We start from the raw sequence: 6000 nt of genomic DNA on the forward strand, positions 1-6000 counted from the left end.
ACCACCATTATCCCAATAAAGGTCCACTGGGGTCCAAGAAGGCAGAGGACATTGGACTGGTGAACCACCAGTATCCCAATAAAGGTCCACTGTAGTCCAAGAAGGCAGAGGACATTGGACTGGTGGACCACCAGTATCCCAATAAAGGTCCACTGTGGTCCAAGAAGTCAGAGGACATTGGACTGGCGAACCACCAGTATCCCGATAAAGGTCCACTGTGGTTCAAGAACTTAAGTCCTCAGCAAGAACAACTGGTGAGTACCAATCTAAACTGGATAGTTGACATGCACAGTTTGTTGGTGCGCTGCAAACAATAAATGCATGATTGCTCATTCATAACAGGGGTATTTTTGGTTATTTCTAGCTGACCTATGTGCTATTTGTATTACAGAGGGACGCACCATCCATTTGTAAGTTGTGGTGTCTCCAGATTCTGGAGAAATTCACAACTCAAGGTAGGACATATTTCAAGCAGTAAACATTGGTCGGTGTTATGGGACAGGAGGGAGGACCCAAATGCAGAGACGAGGAGGCTGAGATAGGCTGAGTCATAGAGGGTTTATTCACAAGAGTTCAACAGAAATCAGCAAAGGGCAAAGTCCAAACATAAATCCGACCCAGCACAGGGGGAAGCAGGGGTCCAAAACCGGAGGGAAACTCACGGGGGACTGACGGGGAATTCAAGGGGAGACCCACGGAGAATAGTCAGGGAACAGGCAGGATAAGGCAGGCTTCCAGCGCTGACGGGACGGAAAAACGCCAGCTGGCAGGATAAACAGACAGGGAAAAAAGGGGTGACAGCAAACTGATAACTTACAAGGGTACGGTGAAGAGGACAATCTCACAGGGCGACGGCATGACAGGCAGAAGGATCTGACAAAGGACAAAGAAAACACAGGGGTTAAATACAAGAGGTAACGAGGTAATGGGGAACAGGTGAGACGTCAGGTGAAGCACATTAGGGCAGGGCTGGACAATCAGACAGGCAAACGTGAAGCTAGACAAGACAAGACAAGACAAGACAGGAAGCTGACTACCAAAACAGGAAGCAGAACAGATACAGGGAAACATAAGACAGGATCCATAACACCAAATGAGGGAGAAAACCGAGGCAAAAACACAAGGAAGGCCAAACGGGGAAAATAACCCCTAACAAAACCCCAAACCACAACAGGTCGGCTTTACAATTATGCTATATTAAAAGTACCATACTCTGACTTTTGAAAAGGCATGGGCAGCACTTCGGACAGTGCTTTGCCTTCTGGACAGAGGAGGCAAAACAGCTGACAGCAGGCACCCTACCACCTATTTATAGGACCCTGCAAAGTCAAGGTATGGCCAAATAAACCAGACAACCATTTTCATATTTGCATCCTATATTTTCTTTGTGCATGTAATGGTTATGTTCATATGAGTTAAAAGATGCTTTTGTCCATGTGACTTACAAATAAAAACATTACAAAAGTTAAAAATGAACAGTAAACTTAAAAGTTAAAATGTGGTTAAGACTACATTAAGAAAAATAGCAGTAATGAACAAGAATGCCAATGTAATATCAATAACCTAATGAAAATACCATAACATGCTAACCATAATTCATAAGAACTACTTACTTAATTTATGCTGAAAAGATGTCTTTAGGTCCCTTTTAGAAAGAACCAAAACTCACAGAAATGGACATCACTGGGCAACTCATTTCAACGAGGAACCACTGAGAAAACGTCTTGAATTCATAATAAAGGCCAAATTGGTAATGCTACTCATGTATGGAAATGGCATAAACATTTTGTGTTATAGAGTAGTCTTAACTTAAAGGAGGAGCAGGGAAAAGTGGAAGAGCTGCCATTAACATGTACACGGCGGAGTACATTGTGGGAAACAACCCTTCATGTGGAGGGATCATGATGACCAAGTTACTTCTTCAAAGTTGTTAATGGAAACAATAGAGTTCACATTTGATCATATGCAAGACATGGAAACATTTATGGGTGTTTGCAGAGACATGCTCAGTCTTAGAGTTAATGCTGGATGTAGGGGTGCAGTCCCAAAGATACATAGTGAGTGAGTGAGTGACTCCTCAACAGACCCCCAAAGCTCCTAAGCAGGCTCAGGGGAGCAAACAGTTCCAGCAGGGCCAGCTCACGCAAAGGCCTATAATGCCCCAGCAACATGGCCTCCAAATGCCTGGGGTCATGTCTCCCCATTGGGCCTTCACAGCAGGGCATGACTCCACAGCAGCAAAACATGCCATGGGGGAAACCTGGTAACATTGCTCCGAGTGCCCTGCAGACATTATTGTGTACCCTCAAATCTCCCAGTTCCCCACAGCAGCAACAGCAGGTCCTCAACATTCTCAAGTCTAACCCCCACCTCATGGCCACTTTCTTTAAACAGGACAGCCACGTACACTGAAAAACGTGAATTTACATTTAAAAAAATATGTACATCGGTTGCACATATATTTGTTTAGTCAAAATGATTAATTTCTATTTAATGTACTGGATTTTTATTTGTAAAACCAACATAATTTCATTATGTAAATTCAAAGTTATTCATATCTTATGTTAATTATATTCAATTATTCTGTGATGACCCAAAAAATGTTTTGGGGTTAATTTCAAGTTTCCCTTTTCTGTTTAGTGTATTCAATTCTCACCTCATAAAGATTGTGTATTCTTTGCGTATAAATTCTACATGCCAAAACTATTTCTGTATGCTGATTTCTACTAATTTTCTCTTTCCTTCAGCAGTTACTCCTGTAACATTTTTGAAACAAATAGGCAAAACAAACATATTTCATTTACAACTGTATTGTCAGAACAGTAGGTTCAGTGCAATTAATGCCCAAACACATCCATACATACACAAACAAATCTCATGATAAAACAAAACACTTGGTACCCAAGTTATCAAGAGTATGCAAACATTCATGACTGCTACAACCTGAGGCAACACGGTTGGTCCAGCATCAAGAGAATGCTACAACAGCCAGATTAATGCAGGAATGTCTTGCAAATTATGCGCAAAAAAATTTTACATTTACAATTTCTCTTGATTTCCCAGCACTACCATATTTCAGTTAAGAATGTGCAAAAACCAAAAATCACCTCCAAATTTGAAAATAGGGGAAACTGAGCTTTTAACACACAACTGACAAATGCTGACACCTAAGTGAAAAGGCACATGACCCTGAGAAAAACATACATTAAGGCAGCACAAGTGAAATGTGCAAGTGTCAAAATTTCAGTCCAATGAAAAAAGCAGTAATGGTCCATATTCCAAAAGAAGATAGGGAAACTCTGTTGTTTCCATCTCCAATTGGCAAAAGTTCACTAATGGAGTCTGTTTTTGAGAGCCTGGGCTTTCTTTGACAGTGTGTTGCCGTCCAGTTCCATCATAACCTTCTGGAGCACTTCAAACAAGTACTTAAGTTCAGGAGGGTAGTTGATCAAGGCATACATACAGTGGTGTGAAAAAGTGTTTGCCTCCTTCCTCATTTCCTGTTCCTTTGCATGTTTGTCACACTTAAGTGTTTCGGAACATCAAACCAATTTAAACAATAGTCAAGGACAACACAAGTAAACACAAAATGCAATTTGTAAATGAAGGTGTTTATTATTAAAGGTGAAAAAAAATCCAAACCATCATGGCCCTGTGTGAAAAAGTGATTGCCCCCCTTGTTAAAACATACTATAACTGTGGTTGTCCACACCTGAGTTCAATTTCTCTAGCCACACCCAGGCCTGATTATTGCCACACCTGTTCACAATCAAGGCATCACTTAAATAGGAGCTGCTTGACACAGTAAGGTCCACCAGAAGATCCTTAAAAGCTACACATCATGCCGAGACCCAAAGAAATTCAGGAACAATTGAGAAAGAAAGTAATTGAGATCTATCAGTCTGGAAAGGGTTATAAAGCCATTTCCAAAGCTTTGGGAATCCAGCGAACCACAGTGAGAGCCATTATCCACAAATGGCGAAGACATGGAACAGTGGTGAACCTTCCCAGGAGTGGCCGGCCGCCCAAAAGTACCCCAAGAGCGCAGCGACGACTCATCCAAGAGGTCACAAAAGACCCCACAACAACGTCCAAAGAACTGCAGGCCTCACTTGCCTCAGTTAAGGTCAGCGTTCATGCCTCCACCATCAGGAAAAGACTGGGCAAAAATGGCCTGCATGGCAGAGTTCCAAGGAGAAAACCACTGCTGAGCAAAAAGAACATCAAAGCTCGTCTCAATTTCTCCACAACACATCTTGATGATCCCCAAGACTTTTGGGACAACATTCTGTGGACCGATGAGACAAAAGTGGAACTCTTTGGAAGGTGTGTGTCCAAGTATATCTGGCGTAGAAGGAACACTGCATTTCATAAAAAGAACATTATACCAACAGTAAAATATGGTGGTGGTAGTGTGATGGTCTGGGGCTGTTTTGCTGCTTCAGGACCTGGAAGACTTGCCGTGATAAAAGGAACTATGAATTCTGCTGTCTACCAAGAGATCCTGAAGGAGAATGTCCGACCATCTGTTCGTGTACTCAAGCTGAAACGAACTTGGGTTCTGCAGCAGGACAATGATCCTCAACACACCAGCAAGTCCACCACCATAAGGCTGAAGAAAAACAAAATGAAGACTTTGGAGTGGCCTAGCCAAAGTCCTGACCTGAATCCTATTGAGATGTTGTGGTATGACCTTAAAAAGGCCGTTCATGCTCGAAAACCCTCTAATGTAACTGAATTAGGACTTTTTCACACAGGGCCATGATGGTTTGGATTTTTTTTCACCTTTTAATAATAAACACCTTCATTTACAAATTGCATTTTGTGTTTACTTGTGTTGTCCTTGACTATTGTTTAAATTGGTTTGATGTTTCGACACACTTATGTGTGACAAACATGCAAAGGAACAGGAAATGAGGAAGGCAAACACTTTTTCACACCACTGTACGTCCAAACAACATGGCAGCAGCTGAGGCAATGTTGTCCAGATCATGCAGTACTATCTGGCCCTCCAGGACAATCCGGGCGGCTGTTGCTCAGTGGTAGAGCGGTTGCCTGCCAATCGGAAGGTTGGTGGTTCGATCCCCGCCCCTGCAGTCGTTGTCGAAGTGTCCTTGGGCAAGACACTGAACCCCGAGTTGCCCCCCGGTGCTGCACATCGGAGTTTTGAATGTGTATGAATATTTATCTGATGACACCTGTGGCACCTTGTACGGCAGCCCCGGCCACAGTGTATGAATGGTGAATGTATCCTGTAGATGTAAAAGCGCTTTGAGCAGTTGTTAAGACTGGAAAAGCGCTATATAAATACAGCAAATTTACATTTACAATCCCAATGTCCTCTGGTCTATCAGTGGCATCTCTGTGTTTCACAACACATACTCCCACCGTGGTCTCCACAATGGCTCCTTGGCTCAGGCCTTCGTCTTCTGCCTGGAAAGAGAGAGCACATTCACAAAAAGAGTTATAAGAGGAAATAAAACACTTGCCCTAAACCTTAAGTATATTATGCCCAGAAACCTCATTCTATTTCACGAGTATCTGGGTTAACTGATAACTGTGTCCTTATAATGGCCTGGGCCTTTATTTACCTCAGCAGCAAAGGGTACCAGGTAAGGTTATGATCCCATTTTTAGGGATTGGAGTTTTTTTATATTAACTGTCTCCAGTAACTGAAGTTGTCAAAAAGTACGGGGAAGTTTTTTTGACGTGTTGGCCGCTCTGACGTGAAGCACACGCAGCCACGGCCAATACACTGACACTAGAAACATACATATATATATATATATACATATTTATATATATATACATATATACATATATATATACATATATACATACATATATATACATACATATATACATATACACATACATACATACATATACACATACATATATATATATACATACATATATATATACATACATACATATACATACATATGTATATACATATATATATATATATATATATAACAGATACATATATAACAGATA

Source organism: Etheostoma spectabile, chromosome 3, assembly GCF_008692095.1.
Source record: "Etheostoma spectabile isolate EspeVRDwgs_2016 chromosome 3, UIUC_Espe_1.0, whole genome shotgun sequence".
In the NCBI taxonomy this organism is placed as follows: Eukaryota; Metazoa; Chordata; class Actinopteri; order Perciformes; family Percidae; genus Etheostoma; species Etheostoma spectabile.